Source organism: Numida meleagris, chromosome 2 (assembly GCF_002078875.1).
Source record: "Numida meleagris isolate 19003 breed g44 Domestic line chromosome 2, NumMel1.0, whole genome shotgun sequence".
NCBI lineage: Eukaryota > Metazoa > Chordata > Aves > Galliformes > Numididae > Numida > Numida meleagris.
Genome location: NC_034410.1, coordinates 118,288,569 through 118,312,275, shown reverse-complemented (window position 1 = coordinate 118,312,275; position 23,707 = coordinate 118,288,569). Strand labels below are relative to the sequence as shown.

The window sequence follows — 23,707 nt, the reverse complement described above, 5'->3', positions numbered from 1 at the left end:
GCTTTAAAGGTCTAACAAAGGTCTAACAAAGTCTATACCTAGGTCAACTAATTTTACTCAATATAAACATGAGGCACACAATGGAACATCTTTCTTTATAAAAATATTAGGCATTAGTTCATAAAAATCATTCTTTTTACATACAATTCATGATATTTTTACAGTGAACTAATCGGGCAAAAAGTGGTGTTTTTACTTAATGCTTTCTCCCCATCATTTATAAATATACTTTTGTTTGATTACTGTGGTTTCTACAGTCGAAAATAAAACCAGAATTTATTTAGGTTTCAGTACACAGTATCGTTTTCAAAATACTTTGCATGTTGCTTTTGATAGTTTTGTTCTGAGATCTTTTGTCACTCCTATTTTGTGGCTGAGCTGTATTAAATCTTTGACGTACCTTCCTTTCAAGTTCTGTGAAATCAGATTTATGAGCAACAAAGGCGTCACGCCAGTGAGCTTCTCCAGCTGTAGGCACACTCTGATTGTCCACTGAAGGCTGCTTGTGCTCTTGAACAATCGTCTTTCAGTCTTCCAGCTGTGTATTTAAATCAACAGAAAAGACAGAGATAAGAATAAGTAATGATCGAAATATGCTACAAAGAACTTAACCTTTCTGTCACTCGAGAATGTTCCTTACTGTTTAATACATATTTACTTCTACCAAGGTATTTCCTTGTTCCATTAACTTACATTTTATATGCACCACAGAAATCTTTTTATAGTGAGCTTCTTAATAAATCTTTAATAAGCACTTCCTGATATATAACAAAATCTCAGCCAGTCAGATTTATTATCTCATCCCTTAGCAATATTCTTACAGATAGCATATGAAAAAAGTGTTGCCAAGAGATGTTTGTCTAACTACCATTTTTCGATTTTCTATCACTGAAGGACAGACTTTACAGTACATACTTTCTTAACATGAAACAAATTTGGACTTTCTCTGAGAATATTTTCCTTTTAGGATTTCCAACTTCTGAATATTTGTTTATCAAATCCTTTTCTACTGTGCAACAAAAGAAACTATTCTATGTGGCAATCTCCAGTTTGAAAAGGTCATTTATTATGAAGCTTACTGTATATGCCTAATTTTATACTGCTTAATAAATCTTCAGCTACCCCTATATGTGACAACTCTGAACATTCAATCAGAGGTTGGATGTATCAATGTTTAATGTATCTCTTAATAAAAAATTAGCACGTGCCTTCAATGAAAATAGATGTTCTTGGTTTATGTGGTCTGCATCACAGGTCCATTAAAATGATTTTTATTACAGTGTTAATATTCATATAGCCATAATAACAAAGTTAACTATTCGGTTTAACAAAGCAAAATAGGCACTGAAACATATCTGCCTTCACAAGGAAAATGTCCTCAGTCCAATACTGACAAGCTACAAAGTACAATAAAATCCATTACGTAGAAGAAACATCTATCCATGTGCAACAGTTACTCACTGTAACATAGCTCTGAAAAAAAAAATCATCTTTGACACTATATTAGTGTAAAATATATGTGGTCAGCATATTTTAAATAAGACAGTGATCAAAAAAGGACAATTATATTTCTTAAACGTTGAATTTGACAAATTGCTAAACCTTTGACAAACACACCAGTGTGTTTCATTTTTTGCAACAAGTTCTGTTGTAAGGGTCTCTGAGAAAATACTCATTTGTATTTTCAAAATAAATGATTTTTTTTTTTAAATGAACACTCATTTTGGAATTCCTAGAATAAAACCTTTATTTTTCTCTAAGGAAGTGTCATATACAACAGACATTGGTTTAGAACCAAACTTTTTTTAAAAAGTCAGCTGCTTCAATTTTGATTTAAATTACTTTTGCTCTCATCTGGAAAAATCTAAAAATAGATTGATGTTTACTTAAATATGCTCCATGATACAGGGTGTTTGTAAATGAACTTTCTTCTTTTGTACTTAAATGCAAGGTAATATTTGATTAAAAGAGATGATTCTCAAATTGAGCTATTTTAGACAATAAAATTTCTCATGGCTTCACTTGTGTTGCAGTGAATTTACTGTAAATTTTGTCAATCTTACAGATTCATTCAGTCCATTTGTGAAATGATAGGTCATATTTGCAGCAAGAAATATTTCAATAATCACAAAAAATGGGCTGCATTAAAAGAGGAGTGGCCAGCAGGGAGAAGGAGGTGATTGTCCCTCTCTACACGGCTCTTGTGAGGCCCCATCTGGAGTACTGTGTCCAGGTCTGGGGGCCCCAGTACAAGAAGGATGCAGAGCTCTTGGAATGAGTTCAGAGGAGGCCACCAAGATGATCAGAGCATCAGGGCTGGAGCACCTCTCCTATGAAGAACAGTTGAAGGAACTGGGCTGGGGAACTGGGAACAGGAGGGAGAACGATTGTTTATGAGAGTGGATAGCAATAGGACAAGGGGGAATGGTTTTAAACCGAGACAGGGGAGATTTAGGTTCGATATTAGGAGGAAGTTTTTCACTCAGGGGGTGGTGACGCACTGGAACAGATTGCCCAAGGAGGTTGTGGATGCCCTGTCCCTGAAGGGATTCAAGGCAAGGCTGGATGTGGCTCTGGGCAGCCTGGTCTAGTGGTTGGCAACCCTGCCCATGGGAGGTGGGTTGAAACGAGATGACCTCTGAGGTCCTTTTCAACCCAGGCCATTCTATGATTCTATGAAAAATATTTAAAGTAATAAAGAATACAAGAGCAAAAAGAAGTGCATCTTTGTTGTAAAATAAAATTTCAGAGATGGAAAAGACCATACATGCTATAAGTAAATATGTTCTTAACTTGGTTAAATTCACTAGATAAAAAAGCCTCGGACTTGTGCAAGACCTTTGACATGATCCCACACCACATCCTTATCTCTAAATTGGAGAGATGGATTTGAAGGATGCGCTATTTGGTGGATAAAGAATTGGATGGTCGTAGCTAGAAGGTTGTTGTCAATGGTGTCCAGGTGGAGGCCAATCATGAGTCATGTCCCACAGGGGTCCCTCTTGGGACCAATGCTCTTCAACATCTTTATCATTGACACAGACAGTGGGATTGAGTGCACCTTCAGCAATTTTGTTGATGACACCACGCTGAGCGGTGCAGTTGACACAACAGAAGGGAGGGACACCATCCAGAGTGACCTGGACACACTCAAAAAGTGGGCACCTGAGAATCTAATGAGGTTCAACAAGGCCAAGTGCAAGGTGTTGCAGCTGGGTCAAGGCAATCCCAGATATGAGTACAGACTGGGAGATGAACTCATTGAGAGCAGCCCTGCCAAGAAGAATTTGGGGGTTCTGCTGGACAAAAAGCTGGACATGAACCAGCAGTGTGCTTTTGCAGCCCAGAAGGCCAACAGTATCCTGGGCTGCATCAAAAGAGTGATGGCCAGCAGGGAGAAAGAGGTGATTGTCCCCCTCTACTCTGTTCTCATGAGCCCCATCTGGAGTACTGTTTCTAGACACAGGACCTCCAATGAAAGAGATGCGGAGCTGTTGGAGTACGTCCAGAGGAGGGCCATGAAGATGATCAAAGGGCTAGAACACTTCTCCTGTGAAGAAAGGTTGAAGTAGCTGGGCTTGTTTAGTTTGGAAAAGAGAAGGCTCAGGGGAGACCTCATTGTAGCCTTCCAGTACTTGAACAGAGCTTACAAGCAGGAGGAGGACCGACCTTTCACACAGTCTGATAGGGATAGGACAAGGGGAAATTACTTTAAACTAAAAGAGGAGAGATTTAGGTTAGATGCTAGAAAGAAATCTTTTACCCAGAGGGTGGTGAGGCACTGGAATAGGTTGCCCCTGATCTAGGGGCACTCACTTTAAGTATAGTTTCTACTCCCCCTACCCTGGTCTATCTACTTTTTGGTACTCAGATCTGTGAGTCCCTCAGACCATAATCTCTCTCTCTAGCAGCTGGCACTCACACCTCTTAATCCTACTCACTGATTAGTCCAATTTGGATTTTGCTACCATTTACATGTAAAGGCTTAGGATAGCCTGATAACTTGACTACATACCAAGTAGCTAGACACAGGACTTAATACAAACACAGGGAATGTTCAGGTAATAAAGTGCAGGGCTCAGTTAGACATGACCACCATGTGCTCCTTTATTTCCCTTTCCCTCTAATTTCCCACACCTGTTCCTACTTAGTATACCTTGATCTCTTCCTTTCCCTACTATTGGTCCCTCTCAGCATATTCCATTATAAGTTTTAGACAATACCAAAATTGTTTACCTGGCATCACATAACTCCTACATTTTTTTATTGCATGGCAGTGCCGGGAGGGGATCTTTGTTGAGTCAGCTTGGTGGATGTTGCACCAGTGACAATTGTTCTCCTCTGATACTCCAATGAGCAGCTGATTCAGGGTATTCCACTAAGTTAAAAAGTTTTCTCTACCTATCACATTCCTCCTCTGATCCTCACCAGGACCCTGTGTTTAATTTGCCTCACTATCAGTCAGTCTACCCTTCTGTCAAATGAAGTTGTATTCTGAGTTCCCACTACGTAGCTGTGTTGAGGTTTGTATTTCACTTTTGAAATTAGAATCATTAGAGGACAAATTGTGATCACACATGCCTAATTTTCTTAAGAAATGAGGAACTAAACATCAGCAATCTTCTTTTTCTTACTACTCTACTTTCTTCCTTATCTATCATTAACTAATTTAATTTTCCCATTGTCTGTAAATACAAGGCTGATTATTTTCTGCCAGTCAATACATTTCTTTCAACTTTATATTACTGATCATTCTTTGTCCTGCTGTTGGCATTTTCCAAGCTTTCTCCAATTGTCCCCAGTTTGTCGCTTCAGCAGTGCAAATGTATTACAAACTGGATTCTTCACCTTTAATCTCATTGAACAAAAACCTAGAACTGTTGCCTGAATTCATTTATGCAATTCCATCCTAGATTTTTGTCAAACTTAAACCTTGAAAACACACTGAAACTAGCTAAAGTGTCTACTTGTGTTTTTAGAAACAGTTTTTCATCCCATCATTCTTAATTTGTTTGCTGAGCTAGGAAACAGGTTCTGTTTTCCTTCTTCCATTTTCCCCTAGTGAAAACAGATAATGGCCTGTTGCTACCTAGTGCTGGTGATGTAAAAGGCAAACTATCCTTGTCAACTCCTTTATTCTCAAATTGCTCACTGTCTGGAAGACTTCTATGAAAAAAAACATTTCAAAACAGAAGATTCAGGAAAAAAAAACTCTAAAATGAGGGAGAATGTCTTGCACAATGAAGAGGTTTAACCTTCCTGTACTTAGACCCCAAAATAATTAAATATTGCCAGCAGTAAATTTCATGTTTCTTACATGCATCTGCAGTAGACTTCCTTGGATTAAATTGATAAACAGCCACAGATATCCACATGCTTACGTGAATCACTTGCTCTGAAAAAAAAAAAAAGATATTTTCAACATCCTCAATCACATTACAGCCTTTAAAATATTGCTTTTAAAAAGAATACAAGCAAGCATTATTTTGATGGCTTTTAGAAAGTCACAGTATAGTTCTTTTTGTAACAATTTTTGAACAGTGTTATGTAAGATTTCCAAATTCATGTCATGTGCAGACTGCTGTAAATTTAGCACAAAGAAATGAATATAATGATAGCATGATTCAAAGATTTTTTTAAATAAAGCTAGTTAAAATAATGTAAAAATATTTCTTAGTTTTTTATAATGTTACAGTCTGTATAATGTCTAACCATTAATATTAAAGATTTTGGTACAATCACAGCATTCAAAGTTACCCTGATCTCCATTATAGATCGTAGAATTACTAATTGTGATTTTTTTCAAGTGTTTTGGAATTCTTGTTGGAAAAAAAGACAAATAAATATATTTATCTTAAATAAATACATATATTTATCCTTTGAGGCACTGGAAGACTGTGATTAGGTCACATCAAGTTTTCTTTTCTGTAGGATGAACAAAAAAAGTTTCAGCATTTCTTCATATACCAAGTTCTCCAATACTGTAATCATTTTGGCAGCCAATCACTGATTCCTCTCAATCTTTTAAAATTTTCTCTTCAATTGAAAGAAACTAAAACTGTTGTCAACAGCCCAAGTGTAATCTAACAAGCACCAAGTTCCACGAAATAATCCTATGATACCAGCCAACAACCTGTCCATGCATCCCAGGACATTTTTGCCTTCCTTGCTGCAAGGGCATAGTACTGGCTCACATTCAGCTTGCTTTCCAGTGGCATCAATGCATGTGATTCTTCCTGGCCCAATCTTTCATCCTTCTAAGCTCTCTCTGTATGATGGCTTTTCTACCTGCCATATTTACCTCTGCCCCAGTTTGTTGTCATCAGCTAACTTGGTGAGGGTGCATTCAATGCATTTGATACGTTTCTCAATATATTTCTTTTTTAATATTGTTAGTTCTTATCACTTACCAAGTAAAAATGTAAGAAGGATAACTTTGCATTAAAGAAGTAAATGATAAACATTTAAAATAAATAAAATAAATATAAATCAATAAATTAAATCTCCTGTTCAGTGCATGTCTCCTATTTTGTGCCATCCCCTATATGTATTAAAATTTGGTTGACAATTTCCTCTCCTAGACATTCACATTTTGAGTAAGGTCTGAGATATGAGATTAAAACACAGTCTCAACGCATTCTTTTAAAATACTTCTACTTTTTTTTTAAGCACAACTACAGTAACTCATGATGAAAGACACTTTGAATGTTTCCCTGTTCCATTTCTCCAATTCCTTTTCCAAAAGAACTTGCTTACAGCTCACAGGCCTTACTGAAGTCTCCCAAGCCCCCCTTTCCATCCAGTGCTTCCAAAACAGTGTTATTCTCTAGATTGTGTTTACTTAGTTTTGAGAGTCTTGAGTTCGCTGTTTCACTTACATTTCTGTGAAATTACTGTTTTTTTTATCTTCTGTCATACTAATTCCTATTAATTCAGGAACTGTAAAAGCCCATTGAGAAGTGATATGTTGTTATCCTGTATGTGAATTGATTTTAGAATATAATTTGTATAGAAAAGAATCAGAACCAAGCATAAAAAGATGGAATCATATGGACGATCTCTCATTCAACCCACATGGTGCTAAAACTTCAAAAATAGACATTATTTTTTGACCCTTGTTCTTATATTACTTTTTTTCCCTTTGTTTTTCAGTAGCCATTACTACCAATGGGATTGATTCTGATAGTTCCAATTCATTAAAGAAAACAAGTGTGAGTCATTTTTTTAGTTGATTGTTTACAAAAATAAATCCAGCTTGGATTTAACTGCAGTGATTCATAAGGTGAATTGAAATACAGTGTTTGGGTTCAGCAACAGTTAAGAAAAGGTTGTGAAATCTGGTAACTATTTTGGTAAAACTTTTTAGGACAGACTTCAGGAAAGCACTGAAGTCTTTCATTCAGTCAGACACAAGGGAAGGATGATACTTTCTCTTGTTTGTTTGTTTGTTTGCTTTTGTCCAGACTGGTAAAAGTACTTGCCTGCACAGCAAAAGCCTTGGATGCAAAATCTTTATTTGTTTCAGGTGGGAGATTAGAAAGCTAGTGCAATAGTAGTTAGCAGAACCAGCATATACTTTTCTTTTTCTATGAGTTCAAAGGGTTTCTGCATTTAATATGGCTTAATTATGCTGTCCTGGCTACTGCCCATTCAAAGTGGAACATTTTGGTGGAAGAAGTGAAGGGAGAGGAAGGAGAAAGGGATTTCACTCTGCTGAAAAGGACCTGTGATGATCCACTAGGAAAGCCTTGGCAATACTAAAAGCTGAAATACTGAAAGTTTCTGGATTGGGAACCATCCCATCCCAGAGGAAAGAACCTATTCTGCAAAGAAACAGTGGGTAGGGGTTCACATATATTTAGAATTCTCACTGATTAAATAATTGTCTGGTTCTTGTTAATTAGTCTGTGAGGTTTAAGATTTAAAAAAAAAAAGAAGAAGAAATTAAAAAAGAATAAGTCATCACATCACAGACAATTAATTGCTCACTGCCCTCCCACAAGTGCAACAATGCCCAATCAGTCTTCAACCAATAGTTACCTCCCACAGACATCACTCCTTTTAGATATTACCACTGAGCAAGATATTGTAGAAGATGGAATATCCCTTTGATCCATCTGGGTCAGTTCTTATTCTTTTATCTCACAGTTTCTTGCCCACCTTCAGCTTACTCCCAGGAGGTGCAGAGTAAGAAACAGAAATACTGGATTCTGCACAAGTCATTTTTAGCAATAGTGAAAACACTGGTGTGTTATCAACACTGCTTAGGTCACCAATCTGAAACACACCACCATACTAACTGCTACGAAGAAAATTAACTCCATCCCATCCAGAACCAGTATACTCCAGAAGTATTTTTTAATTTTGCAAATCAACTCAAAAAGTTTTATTTATGTTTTCACTCAACTGTTGGTTAAGTTACCTATTTTAACTTCTATCCTTTCAATGCCTGTCATTTTATCTGCAAGGACATAAGTTAAGCATACCTCAAGTAAATTAATGAAGAATACTAGTGAAAATCTAGACACTGTTTTTGTTTAAGAAAGACTCAAAATCAATTTACTTACATGCAGTACATTTAGGCATTTTTGCAGCATATTAGTTTCCTTATAGTTATACCATGCAGCATTTTTAGTAACATGATATTTTGTCAGCACAAGATATGACCTGACTAAATTAGTCTGAATGCTTATAAAAAAGGAATTTAAAAAGTTGCTGTAATGTGAGCATCCTGGTTGCGTGTACACGTCTTGTACAGAAACATACAACATTTAAATTCTCAATTTAAAAATGTATACATCTCTATATATCCCGATATTTACAGAAAAAAAATATCAGCACATTGAAAAACAAGTCTATTTTGGAAAAAAAAAAGAATAAAATTATTATTCTTGCATAAGTTTCTGCAATTATGGAAAACATAAGGGGGGAAAAAACATGTACGATGATAAAATTCTGTGTATGCTAGCCCATAATAAATATTTTTTAGTTATGATGATGAAAAATAGTTTAGAATAAATGCATGAGTGTAACAATTCTTAAATGCAACTTCAGTGTAGTTTCCAGTGTTTCTGTAATTACAGAAGTCCCATGGAATACGTTTTTGTTATAAATTTTGATAATCCATACCATAGTTGTAACATGATTATTTCATAATACTCACAGAATTATTTTTGACAGACTAGTAGTCACTCATTGTAACTGCAAAGAAATTAAGAAAAGTCAATGCTTCCAATGATCATATGGGAGAAATTGGATTTCCGAAAGCAAAAGGACTAAAGAAACTGAAGAAATAATAGTTTTTCTAGAATTACACAAAATCTTTTTCTAGACTCAACTAGCTTTTAAGCATCAGTGTGTTACTCATTCATTTTTTATTATTATTATATAGATATATAATATAGATTGAAAGATTAGACAATATCACATTTTGGTACTCCTAACAAAATGTGCCTGCAGTGCAAATTGAGAGACTGTGAATATACAGTTGGACAAATATTCAATGGACACTGCTCACATAATGTCCTAATCCAAGATAGCAAATTCTGATGCAAATTGAGAGTTCCAATGATGATGATATGAAGTCTTATTCAGCTCTTCACTAGGAGGAAGTATTTCAGCTTTTCTAGGCAGGTCTCCTACCAGACTATCAAGAATTTTAGGAGAACATTTGAAGCATACCTAAGAATAAACCTCACAGGCAAACAGATCACTATTCTGAGAAGCGCTAAGGTTTTGCTACACCTGCATTATCTCATTTAAGAAAAATGCTTCAAAAATATACTAAAAATAAATGAAGATAATTAATTGTAAAGAAAACAGATAGAAATAAATAGAGAGTACATAAGCATGTCATCTTAGAGATGTAGCAACCGTTCCAAAGGCAGGTTAGGAATAATGCCCTGAGTGTGCTGACAATACTTTGTGGCAGATGAAGCTCTGGGCTGAAGAGCATCTGTCCGAAAGTACAGAGAAATGTTTTCTGAAAGAGAGAAATACAGTTAGAGTACATGGCATCACATTCCTCTGTTGAGGAAAAACAAGATAAATGAATGGACAACAGATGAAAAGAGTATAATAGCAAATGCATAAACAGTCTCCTTTGTCGCATTTTCTACTGACCTATTTATCGTATTTCTTTATTCTCCTACCTAAATAATAGAAACATTTAAGAAAAGATAACAGATGTAATGAGCTGTAACCTTGAAAGCTGAGTTCCTTTATTGTATCTCTTCTATAAATATACATTCCAAGAACTGCAACCTAGAACACAGAGTGAGACAGCCTACACCCTCATATTCTGATTGACTGCCTGCAATGCTGAAAGAACCCTCAAGGACAATGACTGGAATTCTGACAACCTTATCTTGTATGTTAAAACTGAGCTAGAAAAGTGCAATTTTTAGCAGCAGGCCTCAATTTCTGACAGAAATGTAAATATCCAGGAAGAAACAATTATGTATATATATACTATATCTTCTGCTGCATAAAACAAACCTGTTAATCATTTAAGATGGCTTATGTTCAGATCTATTCACAGTTTATGAAAATAGTATTACAAATTCTATTTTAACTTATATCAATCTAAACTGTTGCAGTTAGTAGCAGAGCTACTATTGTTATTGCTAAGGTAGTAATAACAAGTTGGTTAGAATCAAGATACTGTGACTACATTCCTGCCAATAACTTAAACATGTCACACACTGCTATTTCTCACTGAGGCCAATAGTCATGGCTTTGCCAGCATTCATGGTATTAAACACGTAGACTGCCTATTAGAAATGACCTTATGCCCGTACAAACTCTTGAACAATTCCAAAGAATTATTTGGAAGGATATAGGTAGCTTGTTATATTTGTAAATATAGGTGCAGCCTTTTATGCTGGATGAATACAAAAATCCCAAAAGTAGGCATGATTTCTGACCTAATTAATATGTAATCCAGTTTGAAGTTAATCATAAGTGAATGTGATAAATAGGAAGACAGAAATATACACTGTAATTAAAATATGACAACATGAATATGCAAGCTATAAAACTTGATGGTCAAGCAATATGCAAAGATTTGGATTCTTGTCAGTAAGACAAGGAGAGGAAATGGTCATGCTTCAGCTTTCTTCCAATGAAACAAAATTTAGCAATCACTGACTGGTCAATTTATGTACTAATCACCATAGAGTGGACTAAGAGCAACATGTTTAAGAAGAAGATGGATCCACGACGAATACTGCATGCTTCAGAATTATAATGGAAGAATGCATAGAGACAGCCAGTGAACAAAGAAACAAATGTATATTGCTATTTCATTCTGACATGACTGAAAAAAGGGGGAATTTGAAATATGTGGCACAGAAAGTAACACGGTGAATGAAAGGTGGCAGAAATGTAAAAAATGTATATATATTTGAAAGTTAAAGCAAAAGGTTGAATGCCATGAGCCAAAATGAGAAGAATCGCATGGTCCAAATGATGGAACAGGGAAAACTCTTACTACTTTATTATGAAATGTTTTTTTTTAGTGAGATTATGGTAGTAAAGAAGCAAATAGAAGAGATTACACAGTCACCAGCATTTGCAGAGATTTCTCAAGTTAAACAAAGTTAAGAAAGTAAATATTGTGGTTAACTTAAGGCTGTGAATGGGTGGATAAGAGTTTTTAATAGTAGAAAAAAAAAGAAACAGGATGGGTGCTGTGAATAAACCCCTTCAAATCTAAGAAAAGAGAAAAGGGAAAGAAAAATAGAATGGCAGAATTGTGTCATTTCTGACCATCCTGGATATGAAGAGTAGAGTAAGACCTCCTAGACAAACAGATCTTAGAGGTAGATATAAGGCTTAAAACTGAGCAAGATAATTACAAATGACAATGAGAAATAAGAGAGTAAAACAAGGCCAAGGCCTAGGTAAATGTTTACAGAGGAAGGATAAAGGGAGGGAGAAGGGCTAAGAAGGGTGAAAGATCTGAGGTATAAAAAGCAAATATAAATTAACTGGATGGAGAATGCAGATAAAAAACTGAAAGCCAAACAGGAATTAGGAAAGACAAAAAATTCATAAGAAGCGTATCACTAATACAAAAAAAAAAAAAAGAATAAGTAAACAAGACGACAAAAAATTATGGAAATCATAACAAGTAACAAATTACAAGTTAATGTACAAATCAATAACATGGATAAAACATAGAGCTGGCTTGGTCAATGGGTGATATTCAAAGCCATACAGCAGCTGGGCTCCAGATGTTGGGGCTGCCAATATGTCTAACCATAGTGAAGTCAAAGACCTATATCAATTTACTATAATGTGTTCTGTGTATGACCAGTAAATATCAAAGGCTTATGGACCACATTTGAAGGAAAAGTAAGTGCTGCATATGTAGACAATGTAGTCATCTTCAATATAGCCCGGGAAAACCTCAGGGAATATTTTAATAAGGTGATCACTGAATTATTAAGGGCAGGTTTAAACAAAAATCCTCAAATGAATTGTATGCCATAAGGTAACTGAATATCATAGACATGTATCAAGATGGAAAACTCATATTAAAGAATCACTGACATTTTAAAAGCTGAAAACTAATCTAAAAAATCTAAAAAGAAAAAATCTAGAAAGAAAAAAATAGAAAAAAAATAGACTGCACAGGAATATATCATAATCTATATATACTTCATTTTTTTAATAAGGTGTCTATAGACACCTAAAGACTGTAACCTAGTCCCAGTGATCTCTTTCCATGTAGCGCATCCTTTATAAAAAATGCATATTTTACATTCATTTAAGTCATATAAATGAAACTTAGACAAGTAGAATGTGTAAATCAGAAACATTAACTCTCAACATTTACACTTAAGAATAAGCTAAAGAAACGTTTTTTGAAGGGCTCAAATGTGACTAGTTAGGGACTTTTTTTCCCATTCTTGTGATAAAACAAATGTGATACTTTATTTTCCTTGGTATATCAATAAACAGTCTGATTTGTAGGATGTTTTACAATTTTCTTCGTTAGAAATAATCTCTCTTTTAAAATAGATGTGAGCTTCACTAGAAGAAACACAGCAAGAGATTCATCAACTTGATGTAAAAATTCTGTTATAAATTCCAACACTTTTTGATTTATTACTTCTCCCCCAACATTGCAGTGGTGTTACTAATTAACAGCTATATATATATTTTTTTCCATTCTGGTTTCTAACTGCATGATTTATTAAAGCATGTCTGGAGCAGAAGTCAATTTGTAACTAGATACTAATTGACTATCTAGTTTAACATAATAAAACCCTCTGTATTAGACAAATCAACATTTTCCTTTGAACAAAATCTGTAAATATGTTAGTGAGATTATTTAAAACAATTGCTATTTGGTAATTAAGAATGTAAACACTTATTTTTCAAATTGAGCTTAACTGAAGTCAGAGCTAATGTACATTTTTCAAGAAAATTCTAACTCAGTTTATAATCAAATTATCAGATTATGGAGAATATCTTCCTTGCATTTCATTAAAACATTCTTTTCAGTAACTAATTTGGTTAGATAACATTTTTTAAAGAATTTGGAGATGCCTAACATTTTGGAGATGAATAATCAACAATTATAATAATTCATTAAAGTTTCAAAGATTAATACTATATATCTGTTACTCATCTATGAGGTAAAAATTAGATTTACTTGAATAAATAATTTTCCCTGGATCATTTTTCAAATAATTCAAGAGCATACAAACAAACAACATTTTCATACTGATTTTAAAACCTGCTACAAAACATAAAAGTAAACTCTTTTTCTGAGTAGTCTCAGTCAGTAGCAGAACTAATTGAAAACCTATAAATTTAGTACAGTGCAGCATGTAGTCTCTATCTTATTCTGCCTATACATCAATAGGTCATTCTCAGTTAATTAAGTGAAGGCATAATCAGCTTAATTTATGTAGTTCAAGACAGTTAATGATATCTTAGTACAGTGCATGAACATTTGGCCTGCCCATATAACTATCTGGATATACCCAGTTCATTTTGTAGCTCTTCAACTTCAGCTCTCCATTTTTTATATCAGATTTCATTTTACACAGCTCAGTCTGGAGCTGGTGAGTCCAATTTCTTGAGACTAGCACTGAAACAAAGCCAGAACAGATTAAAAAGTTAACAAAGCAACACGATCAGGTTGTTGTCAGTGATAATACATTATGCAGAACAATTATAAAAGATGATAATTATGAATTAAACACTTGTCTCATTAAAGAATGCAATATATTTAACTAGTGTGATAACATCAAACAAAGGAATAATAATTGACAAAGTTAGGACTGAAATGCATATATATTTTTAATAAAATACACAATTTTTTTACAATATATGGTGAGGTACCTCAGTAAGAAGATCATCCTTGCTCTGTTGCAGAGTGTTTCCTGTTGCTGTCTTTGTAGCTCATCTTCTCTTTTCTGAAGCTGCAAGTTTACACACAAAGACAAACCACAATGTCAACCAATTGGACCTCACTTAAGGAACCAAGGAGATCGATTTGTAAAGCAAAGGATGAACAGGACCCCATTTCTGAAGTATGTTGCTCAAACTGCTCTTTCATTAAAAGATGCTCTCTCTCATTGATTTTGGCTTAAGTAATGAGAAAGCTTATCCAAAAATCTTTAGCATTTGGGCTCAAGTTAAGGAAATCAATAGAGTCATTTCCCATTTGAACTGCATATGTGAGTTTTATGTACGAGAGACAAGACAAAGCCCAAATCAGATAAATCAATAACATTGTCAATAGAACATGAAGCTGACAAATGACATTTTTAAGCAATTAAAGAGAGCTGTAAACATACAGAAGCTAATCAATTACAGTATTCCGCTATTAACAGTTTTTAATTTGTACAAACATTATTAAGGATCCCAGGGAATGAAGATAACAAAACATGTTTCTTGCTACAGTTTAGGGATTATGATAGCAAAGCTATTCTTGTCTCTGTATGTAAGCATCTTCCAGTGCTCGTGGGAAGAAAAGGAAATATTTAATTAATCATTGAATTCCTATACTATCATGTCTACATGTGTAATAAACACAGTAATCACAGGCCCTGACTACATTTTTCCACCCAATTGAGTGTACAAGGACAACTAAAGTATGCAAATACCCACTAATACAAGGCACGGAAGGCACAGAATCATAGAAACGTGGATTTCAAGGAAGGTCTAGAGGCCATCTAGTTGATATCTCACTCAGAGAAGGACCACAAACAGTAATATATCAGGTCAGCTGTGACATTGCTTAGAAAGTCTCAAAAAAAAAAAAAAAAAAAAAGAATCCAAAAAACAAGGATGAAGATTCCAAAATCCAGTTTTATAAATTGTTTCAGTTTTACACAAACTTTCTCATGAACCCTCCTTAGACATTTTCCTAATTTGTACACTGAAACTGAATTTGTGAGATTTGCTTTTTATCATACCAAATGCCGCTACTAAGAAGAGTTAGCTCCATCATTCTTGTAGTTTCTCTTCAAATTTCATTGGCTGCTATTAAATGTCTCTTTAGTCTTCCTTTATCCAGGCTAAGTCAATACCTCTCTTGCAATCTCTCATTGAATATCATGTGCTTTAGGATTCTAACCATGTTAAACTCTTCATAGACCCTTTTTGGATCAACAACCATATTGAACTATTTTCTGATACAAAATACTCCCATTACAGCCCACCCAGTGCAAACTATAAAGGAATAATAAATTCCTTTTATATATTCTCCATGCTCCTTCCAATGTGGCCCAGTTTGCCTTATTTGTGATGACAGAACACTGTCCATATTGAGCTTGAAATCCACTATAGCCTCTGCTTACAGAAGAGCTGCTACAATCAGTTCCCAGATTCTACCAATGGACTGGGTTATTTTGCCTGAAGGGCGTTACTTCTTGTTTATCCTTTTGAACTTTCTTAGGTTTCTCTTGGCCTTATCCTCAAGTTTCTCAAAAGCTTTTCTGTCCAGCATGTCACTTAAACTTTCCTCTCCAACTCAGCCTCATGTGCAAATTTTCTGAGGGTCCATTCTATCTCATCATCCAGATCACTGATGAAAAGAACTAAGAAAGACTGCAGTATTGACTAGTTGCCATCTGCAAGGTGACCCATTAATTACTATTCTTTGAGTCCAAATAACCTTTTTATTTTCCATCCATCTAACACTACATTCACCCAGTGCGGTGTTTTGTGGTGGTTTGTTTTTTTTTTTCAGTTTATAAATAAAAATACAGTGGAAAAGGATGCCAAAAGCCTTGTTCAAGTTGAGGTATGCTTCATACACAGCTCTTCCTGGTCCACGTAAACAATCATTCCCACATAGAAGGCAGTCATATTAGTCAAACATGATGTGCCCATGATGACTATTCAGGTCTAACAGATGTATGTACTTAACTACTTGTACAACCCTTTCTCACAGCATAATTTGGATAATACAAATGGACCTGCTATAGTTGAAGATAACTTAGCCTAAATGTATTGAGGCTTATCAGTGATAAGAGCAGCATTTATAAAAATGAGTATGATTGAATTAATCATATGTACACTAACATTAAGCACTTATATTTGGTCTCTCAAAGACAACATTTTTTTTCATTTTCTAACTTTGGCTTTCACAGTTAGATAAAGAAATAAATAAGTACTTAATGTTTCTAAAGGAATGGTAATACCTCCTGCTTATTTCCATGGAAACTACAAGCGATACAAAGAGCAAAGGAACAGTATTGGATAGAGCAAATTCTCAGCTACAAAACACTGTTTTTCAACATAGTCACCACCATTAGCTATGCATTTTCACTAGCAATGAACAAGAGCCTGCATGCTGCACTCATAAAAATCTTCACCAGCAGTGATGACCCACTGTTCCACAGCTGCTATGATGGTGTCTTTGCTAGAAAAATGTTGCCTACACAGTTCATTTTTCTTCAGTCCAAACAGATGGCATCAAATTTGGACTATATGATGTCCAGCCAAGATATGTAGTGTGCAACATGGTCTTCAAACTGGTATGGGGCCTGGTGTTAACAAGTTGCAGTAGAAAGGTTGTCCTTCTCTGGCCTGACTCTGGAAGTTCAAGCCTTCAGCTTAGTCAGCATCAAGAAGTATCAGTCAGAACTGATGGTCTGTCTGGGTTCCAGAAAACCCAGAAGGATCACTCCTTTCTTATCCCAAAAGACAGTGCACCTCACTTTACCTACTGAGAGCTGCATCTTGAACTTTTTCTTCAATGGAGAACTCACGTGTTGCCAGTACATGGACAGCTGTTTTGACTCCTGCTCATAGTGGTGATACCATATCTCATAACCAGTAATGATGTGATACAGGAAACTGTCACCGTCAGCCTCGCATTTACTCAATAGGTCCAGACAAACTTGCATATGGTGTTTCTTCTGTTCCTCTGTAAGCATTCAAGGGACCCACCTTGCACAAACTTTGCAACATTCCAACATTGCCGCCATTGTTTCCAAGGCACTGAAACCAATATTCAGCTCTGTCCACAGTTCCCTGGTCATAACCTGCTGATTTGAGTGGATGAGTTGATCAAGATGCTCTTCATTTCATGGCGTGACTGCTGTGCATGGCCATCCAGAATGTGGCTTGTCTTTCATTTTGCTGTCACTACAATCTGAAACGCATCACCCCCCACCTCACTGTGCTTACACCCATTGTTTGGCCTCCATAAACATTCAGGAAGTGACAGTGAATGTCAGTGGGTGCAATTTTGTCCACATGGAGGAATTCAGGGACACACCATTGCTCCATATGCACTTCCATATCAGACATCACTTTATCAGACTGCCCCTCTGCTGCCATTTGTCACATGGCAACAAAATGTAATGGAATATTGGTGGGGAGGTTCAACCTCTCCTGCCATACCATCAACATCTGCCTCTGGCATTGTAGGCCAGCATAATAAAATAGGAGGCCTGACTTTCAGAGTAGCCCACTTATTGTGGTAGTTGGCCAAGAGGTCAATTGATCACATTTCGTAAAGTGGAACAGTTCCACAAGCAAGGAAACTAATGACTTTCAGGTCAGTTCAATGACTCCATGATTTGTGAAGATACATAAACTGACATTTAACATTCAGGTTCACAGCTTATATGGTTATGGAGGTTGTGGAATCTTCTGCACTGGCAATATTCAAAACCTGCCTGGACCCTTTCCTGTGTGACCTACTTAGAGAACCTGCAGGGGGATTGGACTCAATGATCTTCAGAGATCCCTTCTAGCCCCTATGATTCTATGATTCAGTGTGATTCTGCTCCATTTGATATTATTATCAAAAGTCTCAGAGAAACCCTGAATTTTATCTTTTTTTCTTATCTGGGAAGCTAACAAGAAACTTCATCCTTTTCCCAATTTCTTTAGGTTTCTTTGTAATCTTGTTTAAAATAGAGAAAAATGTTATTTCATATATTTCACAATGAAAGGTAATTGGCTTAAAAAAGCTGCATTCTCCAAAACACCTTGCCAGTATAAGTCTGATACTATAACTGTTAGCAAAGGGAGAACTCCAGAGATTGGGAGCTGAATAGTTATATGCCACTGTTAAATGAAGCATTTGTGCTTGAGAATGCTCTGCCTGAATGCAATTCATTTTACAGCATCATCTGGGGACAAAGTATAGTTTAAGATGTAAACTGAAATGGCATCTTCTGGTAATGCAAAAATATCCCTCAGTTGACTTGAAGAAAGAAATGAAGCTGAAAACTGGACCAGCAGAAAACAATTGACCATTTTAGTTTTGGTAGGAGTAGTCTTACAAGTGTTTCTTGGACTGAAAGTCATTCTGTGTATGAGAATGCAGTAAGCGTGACACTGGGGGTAATCATATCTGAATTGCTTAAGCACACAATGCCAGTAATGTAATTCAAATAATGTTATTTTTTTTCCATGAAAGGAAAATGAATTCAGAAGATGAGCTGTAAATGCAGGTGTACTTTCCAAAATCTATGCTTTCTTCAATGTACTGATATGCAAAGAAAATACAAAAATACAAAATGGAAAAAGTACATGATGAAAAAGAAAACAGCTCAAATACCTCATGGACGAATACCCTACTTCAGCCTGTTCTGATAATTAATGTGTTTCTAGTTTCTGTAATTTGTATTTTCTATAATGTTAGTTAAACCAGTTGAACTAACATGAGATGGACTAGGATCTAGTTTACTTATTTGTTTCAGTATTGGTAATTGCACCTGTCTACAAAATGGATATTGGTCCATTACTGGTTAACTCTAAACTTCCACAAAACATTATTTATGAGCCCTGAAAATATATGAAATGAATTGACATCAGTAAATTATCACTATCAATATTAATAGCATAACATCTGAAGATAAATGAGAAGTCAAAAGAATAAGAAGAGATTTTGTATGAAAGTAAAAATTAATTTTTTATTTAGTTTATTTTTATTTAAATTTAAATTTTATTTAAAATTTATAAATTTTTATTTAGTTTATTTATATAAAAAGCCCACAATTTAACAAGCCTAAAACTGAACAATGATGAGGCTGGTTAAATACATAAATACATAAATAAGCAAAACCTCTAAAAGTTCAGTTCTACTACATCCAGGCATTTTGATCTTGACTTTTGATGAACTTTCCACCGACAGTTTTTTCATCGCTATTGTTATGAACAAATATGAGTAGGAGTTGTGAATATGAATAGATGGTGAATAGAAAGGTGAGCACTGAGGGCAACCAAAGCATTTGGTGTGGAAAAAATGTGATGAAAAGCAAGGTCACCTGAGGTGCAAAATAAGTACTAATAAAACAAGAGGTGGAAGACAAGGCTAGAAAAACAACTGGCACTCACAGTCTCAGAGATAGATATATAAATACAGCAATTCAGGAGGAATTCAGAAAGTAAAAGATAAACTTAAGGAAAACTGACATGTAGGGAGAGAGGGTGTGGAAAAGTTGGACAAAGAAGGGACATAGAGTAGATAGGATGTGACAGTGAAAAAGGTATGTGAGGATATATTTCAGCCATTCAAGGTTGTATGCAAAGCTTCATTTTCTTTAGGTTAGTTTGCTTCCTTTCTCCTCAGCTCTTCTGTACATCCATACTTGACAAACCCCTTCCGTACTGCTATTTCACAGCTTTCTTTTACTGAATTTGAGGCTTCAAACTGTTTACATCTGAAGTTTGCATTTCTCTAAGTGTTATCCAAATTGTGCTTTTTTTTTTTTCTTTTTTTCCTGAAGAGTCTCAGCAAAGTCTCACTGTCCCTGCAAAGTAGAAGTCAACCACACAGATTTCTCCAAGTAGAATTAGGTACTTCTTTTATAAAAGTCACTGATTACAGGATTCAGATCCTTTAGCCAGGATCTTAAGCAGACGGCACCTTTTCATCACATTGCTATTATTATATCACATGACCAGGTTGTGATAATGGAAGGGAGGTGAAAAGATATAGGAGCCGGAAATTTGTGTCAGCAAAATAAGTCCTGCTCTACATGTATAGAAGTCATCTTTGAAAATGCAAAATCTACATTTAGATAGATGCTGAGTTTATATTCAGATGTAAACAGTTTTCTAGAGTTTTGTCTTCTCAATTTAATCAACACTTCCTCCCCCAATGTCTGCAATTAATTTATGGATTTAAAATAATTTATTGCATAGATTTGCATAGATTATTCTTATTTTAGCTATACTCAAGCTTTTTCTACTAAAAATATTTCAGGGTTTTAATCTCTTAAGCCTTTTACAATGCATCAAGTTAAGACTTCACATATAGGTGATCAGTCTATATGAAAGCATAATTAATTCATTAACATCTAAAATAAGTTTTTGTTCATATAGAACTAAAATAAATAAGCAAGTAAATAAAAGAACCAGTGCTGCTCTAGTGTTTAGGGTTTTTTTTCTGTATAGATTTATTTACAGATTTACATTTTGCAAAATTCAGTGTTCAGTCTGTACTTGTAAATAAAGCTCTTTCAAAAACTTGGTTTGTTGCAACACTTAAACATGAGTTTGGCAGCAGTGTTAGTGTCACAGAGATTACACACTTGGACAACAAGGAGGTCAATGAGATGACTGCAGTGCTCACTGTGCAATAGCCTTCACTAGCTAATCCATAACACAGCACTGTCAAATTATGAACCTGCACCTGTAGATTTTCAAGGAAGACAATCCAAAATGAGAAACTCCATCTGGACCTTTCTCTCTGTCTCCCTCTTTTTATAAAAAGTTGCTCTCATACTGAAAATAACCGTGACATTCACAATTAAAGATCTTTATGGTAAGTATTTGTACAGAATGCAACATCTATCAACGGTACATACTTTAGTGCATATCTATTTATATGGAAATACTTATTCAGGACTCTTAACCAAATCTTTGGAAGCTGTATGAAGAATTACTCTTACAGGAATTAGCAGTGACAGGAATTCAGTAGCTCTGTAGGGAAAAAAAAAAACACAAAACAACACAACAATACAAAACCAAACCAAACCAAAAAGCAACCAGACCCTGCAATCAGGAAAAGAACATCCAGATCACAGAAATACAAAAGGGAAGGATTACAGAAGAGAGAATGCCTTCAGAAATTAAACACTTCCCAAAAGTTTTACTTAATAGCTTGTGAAAACATTTGGAGCATTTCAATATATTCAGGTTTCATTTTCCCCTAAATATAAGGGATGCCATTTTGCATTAAATACGTTGCTATTAAATGGCTGCAGCCATCTTCTTCCTATATTCAAAGCGCATTTGTAACTGAAACAATCACTTTTCTCTTGTGGCAGGAGATCTCCCAAACCTTCAGTATTTGTAATAGGTTGCACATGGTCCTTAGTGTAGAAGGACTTTTCTTCTTCTCCCTTCCCTCTCCATACACAGGTAGGAATTCAAAAGTTATAAAACTGCCCACAGCACAAAAGTAAGGAGATATTTCCCAGTTAGGAATGCTATTTTTGTTCTCTTATGTTTTTACATTTACTTTGATTTGTGCTTATACTCTCTCCTGCTGAACAAAGTTGACTACCTGTTGCTGTGTTTTGATTCTTTTCCACCAGCCCACAGAGTCTGTATGCACCTAAGTATTAAATATAATTATCAAAAAGAGGCTTACTGAGAGAAGTTCCTTCACATTTAGTTAGTAATTTATATGATGCTTATACTCGTATTATCTAAATGTTATTATTAATTAGATAAAAGCAATCCACAAAAAGATATTTTGGCAGATAAACCAATCACAGCTTCTACCAGTAAATACACTGACAGTACAATGGTGAAATAAACAGTAAATAAATAAAAAACCTCAAACTAAGCTAAACCCATATTCTTTTCATATCTTTTCAAGAGAAGCCAAGTCAAAGAATCTTTAGAAAAGGATGTTCTGAAAACAGCAGTCCTTCCAGAGAAATATAGCCTGAATTCTCATAAGGAAAAGGAGAGTAATGCGTATTTTAATAGTTTTGCTTAATGGTTGAGAATCAGACATAGTTTTGAATAATATCATATGTATTTTGGATTGCTTCCAAATCCAAAAAAAAGACAGTAAAGGTAGTAATCTGTAATGCTTAACAAAGAAAGTAGGCTGACAGTTATTTATGATGTGAAGTGAATATACACTTACAATTCGCCATCATATATTTTTCTAAATGATTCAGCGGCCAAAAAAATCACATCTTATCTACTTATTATCACCATCTTTCAGATTAATACAAATACCTAAATTGCTTACTTAGCTGGTGTATAAAGAGGAAAACAAGACTGCTCAGTTACTTTGATGTTCTATTAGCATTAAATTTCATCTGATCTCACTGCCTTCTCTAATAATTTTGTATAATTTAAAGTGAAGAAGTATGGAATCACATTGCAAAATCTCACTAACAAAGTAGACTAAAATAATACTTGGTTCTTCAGTTGGAAACCTGATATCTGAATCAAATTTAGCAAGAATTCAAATAGTGTTTTACTCCTCTTGTTCACAATGATTAGAAAACCATCTCTGTTTTCTTAGTCTTCTGTCAAATATATGGACAAATTAGATATCATGGGAAGGTGCAGTTCAAAGAAACAAAGACAGGAGAAAAGTCCTGTTACATATTGAACGAAGAAAGGAGAATAGCTCCACAAGATTTGCAGGATCTACCCAGATGCCTGAGATAGGCAGGGTAAATGTCTAATACCTTCAGAAAGCAAAGGAGCTTGAAATTTGAGACAAAAGTTTAAAGTCATAGTATCTAAGTACATTAAAACACAGGTTATCTTTCTGGAAGTTCAGTATGCTTGCTTTATTGCACTCATTTTCTCAGGTGATTTTTTCAGTTTCTCTTTAAAAACCTATTACAAATTTCTCCTTAATTCAATCTCAGGTAAACAACAGATATAACTTTCATATTTATGACTACCAGAGAGATTTCCACATTTCAGATATTCATTCCCATTGTAGTTATAATACTAATGCCATCTAGCTTATGTCTTTCTGATTATGAAATATAATTCCAAATATTTAACAGTTCCCAATGGCCATAATATTGATAAAAAATGTCACATTACCTAGTATCTTTAGCTTCCACTTTTTCTTTCCCTATGTGCTATTCAAAACTAAATATTGTTTGTCAGTCTTTAGGTAGTTTAACAACAGTTCCAGGAATACCATGATCTGGCCTGCATACAATTTGCTGTCTAATGGGCTGTCCTTTTCACAGACCTGTGACTCTGCATGATATGTCCTGAAAGGGAATGG

The 23,707-nt window shown here is 35.0% G+C and overlaps 1 long non-coding RNA gene across 2 annotated transcripts in view; it reads right to left on the bottom strand.

The window, feature by feature from the left end:
* The window catches only part of LOC110393013, a 99,067-nt gene that overhangs the window by 7,999 nt on the left and 67,361 nt on the right, over window positions 1-23,707 (bottom strand). For both annotated transcript variants that reach the window (XR_002434737.1, XR_002434738.1), the window contains 5 exons: window positions 14,359-14,438; window positions 13,998-14,104; window positions 9,164-9,201; window positions 5,318-5,395; window positions 401-538 (listed from right to left, as the gene is read on the bottom strand). This is a non-coding gene — a long non-coding RNA (uncharacterized LOC110393013). The remainder of the gene's footprint in view (window positions 1-400; window positions 539-5,317; window positions 5,396-9,163; window positions 9,202-13,997; window positions 14,105-14,358; window positions 14,439-23,707) is intronic.